Source organism: Rhagoletis pomonella, unplaced genomic scaffold (genome assembly GCF_013731165.1).
Source record: "Rhagoletis pomonella isolate Grant_MI unplaced genomic scaffold, Rhpom_1.0 Rhpom_scaffold_00010, whole genome shotgun sequence".
NCBI classification, from domain to species: Eukaryota; Metazoa; Arthropoda; class Insecta; order Diptera; family Tephritidae; genus Rhagoletis; species Rhagoletis pomonella.
In genome coordinates, this window is record NW_023458564.1 from 36,070,524 (window position 1) to 36,085,783 (window position 15,260).

The window sequence follows — 15,260 nt, forward strand, 5'->3', positions numbered from 1 at the left end:
TCATCTACATTTTCCCCTTCACCTTTGCCCATATATAAGTAAAGTGTTAAAATTGACCTTGGTCTTAATTTTTGCCTTTATCTTTACACATCTTTGTTTTTGTTTTTATCTTTACCTTTGCCTTTATCCTTTTTCTGTACGTACTCACCTTTACTGTCATTCCTTTACTGTTCATTTTCTAAGTGTTATTCTTATACCTTTTATTAGCAAGTTTTTGTTAAATTAATATCTTATCGTCGTTTAAAGTACAAAACCGCGTATCAATAAAATGCAAAACCGCGTATGTGAGGTTGCATAAATTATTTTCAAGAGAGTAAAAACATTCATATTTCAAAATGGTTCCCTTTTTTTTATAAAGAAATCGCATTTCTGGCTAGTATATTTCGGGACGAATGGATAAGGATAAGGAAGAGCTTGTGTGAGCAAATGCCAATGTCAGTTACGCGGTTTTGCAGAATGGCGATACGCGGTTTTGTACTTTAAACGACGATATGTACAATCAAGAAGCGCTTGCTTCCGTCTCAACCATTTCCGTTGCACCATTTCCGTGTGCAATTTCCGTTGAATTTGCGTAAACCTTATTTTGAAAAAACGTTGCTCAAGTAATATGAATGTGCCTTGTATATTTTGATAGCTTCAGCTTTGAAACACAAAAAAAAATATTAAAATTTTTTATTTTTTTCTACTCCCTGATCCATAGTTTACAGCACAATCTGAACACCAAAATCAAAACTATACTGAAAATTTTTCAGTTGTCGCCATACGTAGCACAAGTTATTGTACTGTAACACAAGCATGAGCAAAATATCAAATTAATTTTGATTTTAGCGTAATAACTGTGCAATTTAGTACAAAGAACCCCATACACCATGCAAAAGACCGACGCAAGCCCGATATTACGCAATGTTTTTGTGTGGTTTAGGAGCCCTATAACAGCGGCGTGTGCAAGAAATTCCGGGTTGTGTTTCCCTTATAAGAGTTACCAAATCAAACTTATAAATATATATATATAAATTTTGAGGCTTTGAATAACAACAAAAAAAAAAATATTCACCTTTAAACTAGTAATATTATTCATAGTTTTCAAAAATTAATGTCTGCCAGCCGAGAGTAACAAAATATGGCATTTGTGAACAAGAAGGTATCGAAGTATCAAATCTTACATTTTAGGAAAAAAAGTATCAAAAATCCTACAATTGTATCAAAACGGCAACGCTGAAGGCAAATGCAATTAAAACAGGTTTCTGCAATTAATTGAAGCATTCCTGCAGCCGGAATTTGACTTGCACTGGAGTTGGCGCTTTCATGTCTGTCATTTGCTGCTCCAACAACAATAAACAGATATTGAATAGCCAGTAATGTCAATAAAATTAATTACATTCATTAAATAAATTGTTTAAACAATGATTGTATGGCAAATTTTAAAGGTACAGATGAGTTGGTTTTCTATTTACGAGTATATGCGAAAGCAATTGATATTGCAATTAAGTGGCACTTAACAGAAATTAATGTGAAACTAAAATCTTTGTAATGATGATATTAATAATTTTTTTCACCTTAATATGACCAAGTAATTTATATCTGTTACAATAAATTGAATGTATGTACATTAGACTGTCCCAAAAAAATTAATTCTGTGGATTACATCACCTTTGGATGCTATCAGCTTCGTACGGGTATTAAATTAGCGTAAATAAGCTGTACATATATTGTCTGATACATACACTTATTTTTAATATGGGACAAAATGTACAAATTATCTTTTGGCTTAGCATTTCAAAAATGTATAACTAGTAGCATAGTATTTGTATTTTTTACAAAACTAGTTTCTAATTAACATAGAAAAATGACATAGCCGTAAATATATTTTAGCTATAAATAAACGCTGTGCAAAATTATATTGTGACGTAGGAAGCTTTTAATGACATCGTATTATGTCTGTTTTTACACCTCTGTTCTCGGTTGTCGAAACAAGTTCAACGCTATTGCTATATTTGACAAAATTCGTTACAAAATACAAATATGTTAGAAATTTCATACATTGATGTCTATGTATGAGTAACAAACGTAATTTCTTTTTATTAATTTTTCTCGTGTCGGCGTCGCACGATCGGACTACAGCGACCAAAAATAGCGTAACCGGACTACATAGATTAATTGCAGAGCATCAAATTAACCCAAAATAAAAAGAGTTTTCGATAAAAATCTATGTTTGTAGCCATGCGACAATTTAAAGTACATAGCCGTAAATATATTTTAGCTATAAATAAACGCTGTGCAAAACTATATTGTGACGTAGGAAGCTTTTAATGACTTCCTATTATGTCTGTTTTTACACCTCCATTTTAGGTTGTCGAAACAAGTCGTACACCTTAACTATAATTGACATAATTTTTTACAAAATAAAAATGTGTCAGAAATTGTATCCATTGACGTCTATGTAGTATAAGTACGGTGACCATCCGTCCTATATTATACGGGACAGTCCTCTTTTTTGACCCATTGTCCTGGTAATTTATTTATTTTATACAGGACGCCAAATGTTCTGTATTTCTTTTAGTGCCCTGTATTTGCCCCGTATTCGGTGTTCGTTATTTTGACTCCTTAACAGCTCATTAAAATGCCATGCCCATGTACCTGCCGTAAGTGCTGTTGGTATATGATCGTAATTTGCTCCATCAACAGCTGTTATTTTCTAAACTGAAAGCCTGTGATTCGAATCGAGGAATACATACAGTGACCAAAATATAAATAAGGACCCGAAATTTTGTGCTGCTCATTTGCCTCTCCTTTAAAAAAATTATCGAACATAGATACTTACTTTTTATGAAAAACTGCGTAACATTGTCAACAAAAAAATTGCCTAAAAAGTCTTAGCGATATCAAAATTACACTTTATTATACTAAAATTGAACGAATGTTTTAAACAACTATCCTACAAATTTGAGATGTTACTATAAGAATGCTGTTTCAGGGCCAGTACGTCTAGGATCTAAAGCCTAAGGATCTGTAAGCATTTGTGGAAAAAATTTGCAAAATTATTTTTTGCCCCGTATTCGGCTCCCATAAATATGGTCACCGTAAGTATGAGAATTAATTTTTTTCGTGTCGGCGTCGCACGATGGGACTACAGCGGCCAAAGATAGCATAACCGGACTACATAGATTAATTGCGGAGTATCCAATTAACTCAAACTAAAAAAAATTTAAAGTACATGCAGTGTACGGGGGGGTGAAATAACACAAACGGCAATAACGCAAAATTTGCTTTATTTCACTTTTAAATGGGAAATAATACCAAAATCTGAGTTTTGCTTTATTTCCAACAAAGGTTGGAAATAAAACAAATTTTGCCTTATTTCCCATTGCTTATTTATACTATTTGTAAAAACAAAAAGCACAGTTTACTGACAGAAGCAAAAAGAACTTTGTTTATTCCAAAAATACAGTTAAACCAAGGCACATTGCACAGGTAATATCAGTATAGCAGCTGATTTGATTTATTTCAAATTATTTGTTCTCGAAAATGTCAAATATTTAACATTTCTTCTCAAAAAAATTCTAAATTGTTAAAATCTATTTGCATGTGAAACATTTTCCATACAAAACCAGCGATTAAATAGCAGCTTTTGGAAAGCTCGACCAACTCAGCAGCACAACCGCTGATTACTGGACCTGGCACAGGATGGTGGATCAATGCTTCGAGAAGCGAACCAATTTACTAAGAAAGAAAGCTGCAACAATTTTCATTTTTTCAATTTAAATTTTTTAGCTTTTTCGTATTTCGCATGGCACGCTTTGATGTAGAAGAAAAAATCAGAACAGTTTTTGGCACCTTCGATACCAGAAGCAACAACAAAATACAGGCAAATGTTGTTTTTGCTCAAATGCTCTAAACCTGTTTGATAGGCCTTGAATTAAACAAAAAATGTGATATAATTCATATGAAGAAAGTAATATTCACAAAATATTTTTACTTATGAAAAGTCTAACAAAATATAGGAAAAGCATCGTCTTTAAAAACTGCTCCGCATATTGGACATAGCGCTTTTGTATGAATTTATTCTGTATGCTTTTTAATATGTTGTTAAAAACATTGCTGGAAAACCTTAAAAAGTTTGCATGGAACCATGTCGCAATAAACAGATGAAGTAATAACACGGCTTTCTCGCTTTATTTTCTGACATTCGGCTGCCTTATAGTCACATTTTATAGGCAAATTTTCAAATAAAGCAGTGGCACCTGGTAAATTCCACTATGGGTGGGATGCAGCATGCAATAACACCATACACAATAATTCCCATTACTTGGACATTAAAAAGCAGTTTCAGAAGTGAACTAGTGTTATTTTATAATTTTTCCTTTTTCTAAACGGTTATAATGCCACCAGTACATAATTGCGAAAGGAGGGGAGGGGCGGAGGACGCGAGCGCGTCGTCGAACGCGGCGCGGGTGGCGCGGGGCGGCGCGCCAACGCGGACCGCCGCGACGCCGGGCACTTTCAAAATTGTATACTTACAAATCCGTCCATTTAACTTGTTCATGTACTACTTTTTGTCAAATGTAACTGGGTGACTACGTACATATGTGCACTAGTTTGCTTTATTACTCAAATTGTTAAGTATAAAAGTTGGTCTTATTGCTCAACGAGAAATGAAATAAAGCAAATTTGTGTTATTTCACATTCAAATGGGAAATAACACAAATTTGCGTTATTGCCGTTTGTGTTATTTCACCCCCCCGCAGTGTACTAAAATAAATAAATTTGTAACTAATTCTCTTGTCTATATGTATGTGAATTAGACATATGGCTTTTAAACTCCTTTTGCTAATATTTAATCTACATGGTATCATGCAGATCGGGTTTGGCCGGTAACATATATAAAACTGGTGTACGATCTTAGTTTGAGAAAATTTTTCAAAACCCTCTCGCAGGAATCCTATTGAAAAGTTTGAACCCACTTATATCTTTTTGTTTGCAAAATTCTCAGAAATATAGTAAATAGCTCCGATGCCGCCGGTTTGAATGAAAAGTGTCGTATACAACTTGTTATAGGAATTTCAATTGGCTAACCACGTCTTGTATCTAAGATAAGATAATTGCAATTTAGTGAATTGTCTTTTCAAAGACTGATAAAACCAAAGTTTAGCTAGTATATCTCGAAAAGTTTTCTAAAATTTGATTCCATATTCGGATTCAGGACGAAATTTTACATTAACTTAGTGTCATCAGATTTTTTGGGAAACAAATGTTTGAGCAAAATTTTTACATCAGATTTCCTAAGCCTCATGTATCGACATAGCGGACGCTACTATAGTCGAAGATGTCATATATAAATTTTTGTCCTGATGGAAGTGGGCTAACGCGTGTCGCACAAGGGTCAAAGTTCAGGTTACCCTATGAAAACGTCTTAGCCGATTCCAAACGGGACCAAAATTTAAATATGATATCTTCGACTTCAGTAGTATCGATTTTGGGCATTAAATGAAAAAAATATTTTAAATTTTTTGAGCCTCCATAGAGATATCTGGCCTTTGTCCCTTTTGCGACACGCCTTAACCGACTCCAAACGGGACCGGAATTTAAATGTGATATCTTCGACTATGGTAGTATCGATTTTGGGTATCAGATGTAAGAGAAGTTAGTTTTAATTCTTTGAGTCTCTATAGAGGAATCTAAACTTTCCCCCTGTGCGACAGGCCTTAACCGTCTCCCATTGGGTAGAAAATTTATATGTGATATCTGTGACCGTAGCATTACCGATTGAGAGGGTGATACTGAAAAAAAAGATTGTTGTTTAGTTTTTTAATAAATCTGTGTGACCAAATTTTTATACCTACGTACATATCCCTTTGAAGCAATATTTCATTAGGTTCCCAATCAATATTTTTTACCACAAAATAATTTTGTTGTGGTATTTTTCTATCAAAATTTGGTCCATGCTTTAACCAAATCCATACATATAAATCAGGGGTTCAAACTTTATACAATAAAAATAAAACCGAACGAAATTTCACCAAAATTTGGATCTTTTACACTTTTTTTCACATAAACATGAACTTCTTATGGAATAAAATGCGCAACACGGTTCGCATAAAAATTTCTAAAATTCAACGCCAGTTTTGGTAAGTTGTACCTGTTACCAAAAAATCGCCAAAGATCGGCGCACAGGTGGCAAAAATCGAATTAATTCAAACCACGCGGTTTATCCATTCAAGTTCGGCTAATCATTTTCTATGCTAAAAGTGCGGAAAACATAAAATTTGTCAATGCTGATATTTGCACCAGACAAAAATGATCTGTGGCACTTGATGATCATTTCTTATGTAAAATTTTCCGCCGAATCCGAATATGAAGTCAAAATAAGAAATAATAACCGTTTTTGCATTTTTTTTCAGATTTCAATGAAAATTTGCCTTCGTAAGAATTAATAATAACCATAAAATATTAACCATCATATACAGTGCCGAACAGAAGTATTGGCACAATTATTTTTTGTATGGAGAAAATGAGCAACACCTTCCACTAAAAAAATTGCCAAAAATCAATGGGATTTTCTAGCAACTTTAAACTTGCACTTTGTTAGACTAAATTTGAATGGGCTATAAAACTGCATACTTAGAATTTTTGAATAAAAAGTTGCAAATTAGTGTGCAAATTTAGTGAATTTTCCTGAGTTTTGCACAAAGTTTAGAGATTTTGTTATTACGTTTTCTGGTGTAGAATGGCTTATATTTTTATAAAAAATTATCGAAAATAAATTAGAATAAAAAACTTTGCATATATGGCGAAAAATGCACTATGCCAATACTTTTGTTCGTCACTGTATGTACGTTTAAAAACAAATTAACGTGCACTATATTTTGCGTATATATTAGAGTATCTAGATTTGTAGAACACTTTAGTCACGACCGACTACTCGAAACTTCACATTCCATCTGGTGTCAATTGACATTAACATTCTCTTACCATGCGTCTATATACCCAACTATTTTCACTCCTACAAGTATGCATGTATGTATGTATGTACATCAGGACCTGTGCACAGATCTAAGTATGCTTGTGGCATCTGTCAAGTGGCATGTGGCAACTAGCTGCGTGTATCGTCTTTCATCCCGCTGCAGAGCGGTGAATGTTTTTGAATGCTTCACGATGATTGCACTATGTATACCAACACTTTGGCCAAGGCCTCTGAACACTTGGGGAAGGCTGCCACTGGCAGTTGCTTTGTCTAAATGGAAACTGAAAAGTCATCGATATGCCAGTGGGGCGTGAAGTTTTGTTCTTGTAATTGTTGTATTAGCTTTTTTTTCTTTTTATTTAAGGTTGTTTTGCTTGCATTTTAGTGCGCCACTATCGCACAAATGCGCCGTATTTTATGAGTGCTAGAAACTGTCATTTCTCTTCAAGATTGTAAAAAATTGTGTTGAGGCTGCGACAAATATTTGTATAGATGTTAAGTCATGAATATGATCAATTGATCAGGTGTTATTTGCTGCAATAATAATGTGTTACTTAAATTTTAGAACTCCTTTTAATGTATTTTTCATTGCCCTATATTTTAAACTTTGTATGAATACATTTCTGGAATTAATTAATATACCAATAAAATTTATTTTCCTAGGGCCATTTGAAAGCGGTCCTCTTAAAATCACTTTTAAATCATAATCTACTTAAGCCTCTTTCGGCTCACACCCATTTTGTGATACATATTTCAATTAAATAATTCCCTCTCTTCATAGTTGGGGAGAGAGAGTTTGTTTCAAAAGTTCCATGCTAGAGATACTTTGCTTAGATATGCTTTGTAACTGTGTGTCATTTTTAACCGACTTAAAAAAACAGGAGGAGATTATCAATTCGTCGCAATATTTTTTTTTTTATTGATGTTACGGGATAACTTTGTACTACGTGAACCGTTTTTGAAATTTTTTTTGTAGGAAAGATGCTATCTCAAGGGTGATCCCATACTAACTCGGTTCTGTTGCGATTTTTGGATTATGAAGCAATTAACGGTACTCCTAATCAGGGCCGTAGCCAGGATTTTTATATATGAACAATGACGTCGATGGTTTTTTGTCTAAAAGTTGGTTTCTTACTAAAATCTTACATTTTGCTATTCCACTTATTACAAAGTTTAAAAGTTTTTAAGTGAATTAAAAGTTTGTTCAAAAGGAGATGTTTGTAATTATGGGTTTAAAATGTCGTTAAAACTTTATTTTGTTTGTCATATTATGATAACGATGGTCATTTAAGATGAGTCTACACTGACATCATTGCGAGGTAGCACATCACCAAAGTCAAAGTTTCTTATTACTTAATATGAAAAATAAGTGTGTGAAAATATTTAAATGAGTGTGAATGAACAAGCACTTTATACTTTCATACATACATACACAAAGTTGTGGGGAGTACCTGTGAAGCCCACAGGCTTCTGGTAATTATGAATATTGTATTTCCGCATTGTTGCCAGACGATTCTATGTGATTTGAAAAACATAACTGTTGTCAATTTTAATGCATACAACTTACATACATATGTATGCACATTAGGGTGGTCCGAAATAAGTAAAGTCTAGAGTTGGGCACTTTAGTTCTTTTGAGTGAACCGTTGAGTGAACTAGTTCGTTAGTTCGTATAGTTCTTTAGTTCATATAATTTTCTTCTGACTTCCTGCACTAATTTTCTTGTTAAATAAATGACAAAATGACAAATGACTTTTAGTACGCATTTCTTACATAAAAAAATTGTCATTCATATTTTGTATGGAAGAAAATGCGTGAAAAAATTACCAAAAATCAACGAGATTTTTAAAACTTATACTTTATTATACTACAATTTAACGGGTTATAAAACTGCATACTCAAAAAAGTCCTGCAAACTCTGATTAAAAAGTTTAAAATTCAAATGCAATTTTACAGAACTTGCACAAGTTTTGCAGAAAGTTCGAAATTCGTACGGTTTTTGTTAAATAATGAGCTGCATTTTGATACAAAAAATATTAAATACACAAAAGAAAATTGGCAAAATTTGTTTGAATGACGCGTCCCTATTTATTTTGCCACCACTGTACGTAAACTCCTACATATTCAGCCTTATCGTGAGTTTCGCCGGAAATCTTCTATCCGCCCATTGTGAATACACGGAAATGCAAAGTAAACCGGTTCGGGGAAATTAAACTCGTGATAAGACCCGATCGCTATGCAAAAACATTAAATTAGAAAGGTTGTTTGATTTTAAATTAAATTCCGACTTTACTTTTTCACATGCATTTTTGGACCACCCGAATGCACATAGAGATGATGTATTTATATTGGCACGCGCCAACACATTACTATCTTTACTATGCTAAGTAATAAATTATTTAAATTTAATGTCGTACTTACATAAATCCTTTGCATGTACATATGTATGTGCACACATCGGAAGTACATTAGCAAAAAATATGGAGACTATTTAATAAAAAATCAATGCCACAATAGCAAACCCAGCCACTTTAACAGCCCAGAGCATTAGCGACATGAACAATGTGGCTATGTACAATGCCACAACATAAAACTGACCATGAACAATGACTGAACGCTTGAGCAGTGCTTTATGGATCTGTGGGATACACCAGGTATGAATGAGTACAAGTATATCCATAACTATGTATGTAAGTGCGTATATCAGCGTCAATAGCAACACTTGTATTCCCCCTTTCCCCTTCTATGCTCCTTACTCCCAAACAACTATTGTTGATTGGATGTGACTTTAAAGAATTTATGGTAAGGCATGGGAGAAAATCTAAGGTTGAGGCACGTTTTTTACATACATAAATATGTTCTAGAGCAGTCGACAATCGACGTGACAAATAAATCCAAGTTGTTGTGTTTTTGGTGGTGTTAATAATAGTTTACTTTAAGCTGTCATCGTCACAGTTAGAAACAAATCGAACTTATTCTTCCATTTTTCAACTTCAGTGGCGCTCAGCTTGTGACTGAGTGCTGGTGGCGCTTATTTTGAACAAGTTTTTCCATATTCAAACATGGGATTAAATAGAAGCGTTGCTTTGTCGCGCCACATTTGCAAATGATGTCATTCGACGTCATGACGCCCATAGTGAGTACGCATATTAATAAATATGTAATAAATAAGTCACTTTAAATTGTACACATTTCATACATACATATGTACATGGATCTAAGCAAACTTTGTAAATATACCACGAATATGACAAGAAAAATTGTCAAATAAAATTTCAAACGCTGCACATATTTAAGAGTATTTATACAGAAAAATCGGTATATAGTTAGGTTTACCGATTTTGGCAAAATTCCATTTAAACATGCTATTCCTCAAGCTAAATAACCGATGTATTGAAAGGTGGCATGAAAACTCCCCCGCTGCTTTCCCTTTGATAGATGTACGTCAAACTGAAAACAGTAAATGTTGTGATCGTTTTTTTTCTCCACGCTCTCAGTCGTTCTACTTGTTTCTTCGGTTATTACCCACTCGGAAAAGTAGTAATGCATTACATGCGTGATGAATAATATAACGTACTTCTTATGAGTTCTCGATTATATTACTGCTAACTATGTAAGCAGCTTTCTAATGTATTCAAAAAGTTCGAAAAATTTCACATTAAAACACATTTATTTCTCGATACTAGGTAATGCAAAATTTAATGCCCCACTTTTCTTAGGACATCGCCCTGGGGAAAAAATGCATTTTCGAATGTGAAAAGGGTTGTTTTACTGATTATTTTTTCCATTACTATACATTACATTTTCCCACTGGGTATGTTTTAGTGAGGACCTATTTCAACAAAAAACCTTTTGAGCAACAAAAAAACAAAACATTGAAGAAGAAGATAATTTCTATCATTTAAAATAGGTCTCGAATTCGTAACAGTCGTGGATATTTCGCATATTTCGGATTATTACAGTCGTGAACGTACTGCTCGACTCATATACCGAATAACGAGAATAAAAATTCGAAAATAAAAATTCATTTAATCATTATGATTATCCTTCAATCGGAGAAATATGCTAGGACGTTTAACGTGGTGGTGGGTTCCAAATCCTGTACCAAACAAAAATCGCTGATTCATACCCAGAGCCGACTTAAATTATGGAGGGAAGCCCTCCGTATGCTAATCGTACCTTTTAATCCCGGTACATCTTGCTTCTCCAATCGATGATGACGTAATAGGTGCTTTATTAGCCAATCATCATGGTGGAATAATACAAGGTGTTGGATATTGACAGCGTTCTCGCTCTAATCCGCCATCTTGGCTCCCTTAGCTATATCAGTGTTTCCCTCTTGAAAAAACTACATTTTATCGCCTTTAAAAAAGTACTAAACTACCTCATTCCCTATTCCAAAACTGATTTGCAATCACTGAACAATTCTTTGACATTTACTCTATTCTTATCGTTGGCAACTGAAAATTAAATTAGAAATTTCAACATTAATTCGGCAAAAAAACATCGGTTTAGAGTTCTCCCCAAGGATTTGTAGTTATTTTGGTCGGTGCTTCCTTCCGCTGCAATTCCGTCTGTGGTTCACTGCCACTGGCCTTGCTTTTTCAACGATATAACTGTTTTCTTGGTAAGTTTAGATGGAAGATTTAAACAAGAACTACGTATTTAACTATGCATCTATTCCCCAGTGATTTTTGCTGCTGCAATCCCGTCTGTGGTTCACTGCCACTGGCCCTGCTTTTCCAACGATATAACTGTTTTTTTGGTAACTTCTACCGCTAAGACTGTTGCTTTTTCCCTTTTCCCTAAAAACATAATAGTGCTACAAAGCTCAATAACAATATGGAAACAAATGTTAATAAGCCACAATAATATTGACAATAAGATTTCACTACGATTGAATTTTCTATTAGTAACAGGGTAGTTATAGTGAATGTTTTATTCGATAACTAAAACTATATTTGATGTTTGTAGCGATAAAAATATGCCTAAATCAGCCAAATACCCTATGTGGGTCGGCTGAATCAGTAAAACGTGACAATAGTTGACTTTTGAGGTTAATATATCGGTCTTGAGTTGGTAAGGTTTTTAAAACATCCGCAGCTTCCTTTAAAGCATCGCTGCTAATTGCTGAGAGGACCAGATTATATTCTCAGTTCAGAACGGTCGCAGCTTGCATTGCGATGCAAGCTCCACATCTTTAGTTGGCATTTTGTTCGATGAAATATTCTCCCCATCCGTCGATGCGCCCTTTTGTCGATTCCGTCATGTTGTAACGACTCGGGGTCACCACTAACTTTTTGGTTTTGGAAGTTTGACTATAATTATAGGACATTGTGTTTAATAAACTAAATTACCATTTATTGCATAAGTACTACGTTATATATACTACTTTCGCGAATTTAGCTTATCATAATATACCGTTTGTAACTATTTATATGCAAAATTTTATATGAAAAATAGTGCCAAATTTCGTACTACTTCGCAAAGCGGGCTTTTTTTCTTCCCGTTTCTCTCGTGCTTCCATATTACAACCTTTTGTAAGGGAGCTGTCGACATGAGCTGTCACTACGTACAACACCTTGTATAATTCCACCATGGCCAATCATTACGAAATTTGTAATTTGTAATAGCGCGGATCAAAAAGAACACTACTGCCGGATGCTATGGTTCGCCAGCTGACCTATGTATGTATGTATGTATGTAAGCACATATTCAAATATGGCGGCGAGAAACTGATGAGGTGCATGCTACATGCACCTACACCAATGTCGGACGTTTAGTTGTCAGTAGCAGCAGCCTTGATCTTATGATAACTTATAAATTTAAAGTAACAAATACTGTAACAAAATATTTTAATAGCTTGCAGGCGTCACGGAACACTCCCATAGCCTCCAATAAAAATTATAAATGGTTATTAACTGTGAAGCTATTAGACAAATGCATTTGCATATATCGCTTTATTATTTAAAGACTGCCACCACAAAAAAAAATTTAATCTTTGAGGTGAATTACTCGTTGTATCGTGCTTCATATTGTGAATTGTATTTGATTAACAGGCCCAACTTATACCTATGTATTCACGCACGCCGGCAATTATCTGTCTAAAATCTCTGATGCACACGCAAACATACAGGATGCGTAAAAAGCTACTATTAAATTTAAAATAAAATGTTTCGCTAAGCGAAATCAAATGCAAAACATGAACATTTTCGACCTTGCTAATCACTCAAAACAACCCAAATCGAGTTATCCTTATAACTATACTAGCAAATACCCGGCGTGCTGAGCTGCGCCTTGCAAGTACTATTTTTGGGTTCTTACTCCCTCCCAAAACTCTTCTGGCCTCATTAATAAAAAGTAAAAAAAGATTTAAAGAGCTTTTTTATAAAGTGAAATGTGAATAAAAAAATTTTGATTTATGAAGCATGCTTAATTTTTATGAATGTTGATGTTTGCTAATATATTTTTGAAGGTATTTAGAAACTAGATAAAGTATCGAATTTTTGCTTTCTCGAGTCTTCATATCGCGCACTTACTTCAAAGGTGTTTCAATTCAATATGTGTTACAAAAAATATTCAAGTACCGTATATTTATTTTCCATAAAAACCGAAAATCCAATTTTTTGTAATTTAGCAACATTTTCCTTCTTTAAAAATATTACAGTATTAACTAATAGTTATAGCTGTTGTGTGAGAGAGTAACAAAACAAAAATATTTTGAAGGCCCTGCGAGAGGTATTTGCTAGTTTAAGATATTTCGAAAGCAAAGATTTCTGAAATCCTTTCGTTTGATACCCATATTGTAACATTTAGCATATCTGATTGAATAATTGAATACAATTTTTCACCAGGTGACAACTCTCCTTAAAAATGTTTTGGGCAGTAAACTTTCCTAGAGCTTTTATTGATACTATAACGCTGTCTTTTATTTGGCAAAGATTCCTTTTAATTTTCTTTGATTAATTTCCTTTTACAATTTCTGGCACGTCTCTTTGTTTTCGTTCTCACCGGAAGAAGAAGGACAAAATGGCTGCTTCTTCGGTACAGAGTGTTTAGTGTATCTTATATCTAAAAATGACAACTAATGAGTGACACATATAAACTTAAATAAATAATTAGTATACAAGTGAGTAAAATTGCAATACCAATACTGCAAAATTGAATTCATCTTATCAATTAAATTAAATTGAAGTTTTCAAAGAAGTGGCAACCATCCACAAAAATATTTTCTTAACCTCTTTCTTTTGACAACTGTATTGCAATATTTACTTTACCTTATAAATTTAAAACTGGCATTTCAAAATAGGTGGCAACTCTCTTTATAAACTGCATTCAATTCCATTGCATTAGTTTTTGACATACAGGCATACAGACAGACAAACAGACAGACAGAAAAAAAATTTAAATATTTATGATTTGACTTCTGTTGTTCTAATAAAGACCCCCATATTAAAATTTCTTTAATATCTATAATGTAAAGACATCGGCTTGTTACAATTTTATTATATGTATAGATCTCCATGCCAAGCTCCAGTACCCTACCGCAAATACTTCCAGAGATATGCAGTCTCAAAAATTCCGTGCCACGCCCGCTTGTCTAATCGAGATTAAGGCTATCTCATATTTTAAATTGGGCTAAATGAACCCAGTATTTATAAAAAATTTCATGATGGTCGGTTGGTTTGTTAAAGCCTGAAAGCGTAACAAACAAACAAACTCACTTTCGAATTTATAATATTTATAAGTAGGAATGTATTTTTATGACCCGATATTAAGATGTTATAGGTCGTTTCAACGCTATCTCTGAGGGACATAAATATGTTTAGCACCACGAAAAATTCAAGCTCATTTTGAGGGAGCTTAACTTTAATTCAGTTATATAGGTACAAATTTAGTTAATCTATATATATAATATGCGAATGCATTTTTTGTTCCGCATAAAAGATCTGCACCGTTCGTTCGATTTTCAAAAATGGAATGTCAAATTAAAGCGCTTGGCCTATAGATGTGCAAACTGGTTTTATTTTTTCGAAAAGAGTTGCCACCTGTTGAACAATTAAAATCAATTTTTTCAAACATCAATACCATCAAATCCGTACCGTTCGTTCGATTTTCAAAAGTGAGGTGTCAAATTAAAGGGACTGTATATGTGTAATGAGGATTAATTTTTTTGAAAAGAGTTTCCACCCTTTAGAAACTTATCTATATTAAAAATATTTAAATTAATGTATCATTATTCAAAATGGGTATTAATCGAAATGGTTTTGAAAAGCTTTGGTTTTTCAACTTAACTATA

The 15,260-nt window shown here is 33.6% G+C and overlaps 1 protein-coding gene and 1 long non-coding RNA gene across 2 annotated transcripts in view; one reads left to right on the forward strand and one right to left on the reverse strand.

Moving 5' to 3' along the window:
* LOC118746298 (trichohyalin-like) overlaps positions 1-15,260 on the reverse strand; it is a 96,657-nt gene that overhangs the window by 25,541 nt on the left and 55,856 nt on the right. The window lies entirely within an intron of this gene.
* On the forward strand, positions 11,214-12,101 carry LOC118746301. The gene is made up of 2 exons (XR_004993818.1): positions 11,214-11,588; positions 11,650-12,101. It is a non-coding gene; the product is annotated as an uncharacterized LOC118746301 (long non-coding RNA).